We start from the raw sequence: 2,479 nt of genomic DNA on the forward strand, positions 1-2,479 counted from the left end.
CATCACTCGTCGTGGTCGGTCCTCTTTATAGTCGGTGGTTGTTATATTTTTTTTTATTTTTTATTTTTTTCTTTTTTGCAGATTATTGGTGCTTTTTAAAGGGTTCTGCTTGGAATCTGTAAGAAGGTGTGCTACTGCTTTGGCTTTCGAAGGAATTTTACCGCTGCGTCCAATGATTCACATTTTCATTAAGTCGTTAAACGGCTAAAATTTCTAATTGTCGTTATCAAAATCGTTTGGATTGCTTCTATCTTGCTTTATTTTGGTGCTTCAAGAACAGTAATTAAAGTTTTCATGCTGACTTCAATTGATATGGATTTGAATTGTTGCTTTTAAATCAATTTAATTTTTAATTTGATTAGTTTAATTTCATAAATAAATATTTTTTAAATAAAAATTGAGAATAAAAAAATAAAACTTAAAATTTTTTAAATTTATTTAAATACATTTATTATTGTACTATATACTAAATTTGTAAATGCATTTCATGAATAGACTTATAGTTTATTATATTTTTTTTTAAATTTGTCCCTGTGACATATGAAATGCAGCTTTTGGTAAAATATATATATATATATATTTTTTATTTAATTCAATTATGGGAAATTAATATTAATACAAAACAACTAATGACAATTAAAAAAATGCAATTTAGATAATTAACAGAATAGATAATTAATTTTATTGACGTGTTAATTGAATTATTAAATTAATTTTAAATTTATCATTTTATGCACAGTAACGGATTTTTTTTATATATTTAATGTGTTATGTGATTTAATATGTTAACATTTATTTTTTATTTGTATACAAATTCTAATTTTAAGTATTTTGTTATAAATAATCAAATATTATTATTACCACTCAAAAAATAAATATTATTAATTAATTTTTAAATTATTTTCCAAAAATATTTATATTTTTTTGAAAGCAAAAAAAATATTTATATTAATAATTAACCACAAATATATGAAAGTATTATTATAATAACCCATCATTGTTAATTTAATAATTTTCTTTTATAAATTGTGGTAATACATAAAAAATAAAGACAGTTTAATCTGAAATTATATTAAGCATAAACAAATAGTACTTCATTTATTTGCGAAAAATAATTTATATTTAAAAATATTTTTTATAAATATTTTTTGAGAAGATTATTTATTTTTGTTGTTTAATTTTAATTTAAAAAACAAAAATTTATTAATAAATTTAAATATAAATGTTTTATTAAAAATTTTAAAATATAAAAAATGATTTCTTCACTTCAAAATAGAAAATTATTTTTCTTAAAATAACTTTTTTTAATCAGGAAATTTATTTTTCTTAAAATAACTTTTTTTTAATCAGGAAAATATTTTTCATTGGGTAAATTTTTTTAGTGTTCAAATATAAAAAAATATAAAAAGTATTTTTATAAAAAATATTTTTTTGAAACAAACAAAAATTAAATTTAAAATTATGTATATATAATTTATTGTTATTTAAAAGAAAGTGAGCATATATTTCAAACCAAGGCATTGAATAATTTTGAACTAATATTTTTTTTATTAATATACACCCTCCATTAAATAATTTTTTACCATCATTATATTTTTAATTACTTTAAAATATTATTCACTTAGATTAATATATAAATTGATTATCATTATTTTATTTTATTTTTGATATATTTTTTATTAATTAATTATTTTTAATTTAATAGATAAAAACATATTATTCACTTGAAAAACTCAAAGTTCGAATTTTCATATCCCAATCTCTTAAAAAAAATATTTTAATTATTAATAAGTTGATTTGTATAATAAACAAGTTTATATATATAATTTTATTGAAAATATATTTTATGAGATATATACTTCTCAAAACGTATAATATTTTAAACCAAACAATTAAAAAGGGAAAGCTGTTAAAAATATGTATACATATTTATATATTATCCCATATGTAAATTATTTGAAAGTGTATTTCATGAGATATATATTTTTCAGAAAATATAATATTTTAAACCAAAAAAATCAAAGGGAGTAAAGCTGTAAAAAAACATTGAATTATATTTGTTTAATTGAAAATTAATTAATGAGATTGTTAATTTACATCAGGAATTTAAGATGGAAACTGAACAATGTCGAAAAAATAAGTTTATAGTTAAATTTTTTATTAATTAAAAAAATATTATTAATATAGTCAAAATTATAAATTTTATATGATTTTTCAGTACACTGTATCAATTTATTACTGATGTAACTAAAAAATAGAGTTGTGCTATGATTGGCTAGACCTATAATGAAAATAATGTGAGGTGGTGGTGGGTGTTCATAATAATCATTCCGACTCTCAAGTCAACATATTGAAAAATAGAGAAAATACAGTGAATTATGTGGAACTTGAATAGCGTAAGAGAATGATATACTTTTGTTTCTATGATCCTTTTTCTTTTATACCGTAAAAAGGTATAGATAAATATAGCACTTTCTAA

Source organism: Manihot esculenta, chromosome 3 (genome assembly GCF_001659605.2).
Source record: "Manihot esculenta cultivar AM560-2 chromosome 3, M.esculenta_v8, whole genome shotgun sequence".
In the NCBI taxonomy this organism is placed as follows: Eukaryota; Viridiplantae; Streptophyta; class Magnoliopsida; order Malpighiales; family Euphorbiaceae; genus Manihot; species Manihot esculenta.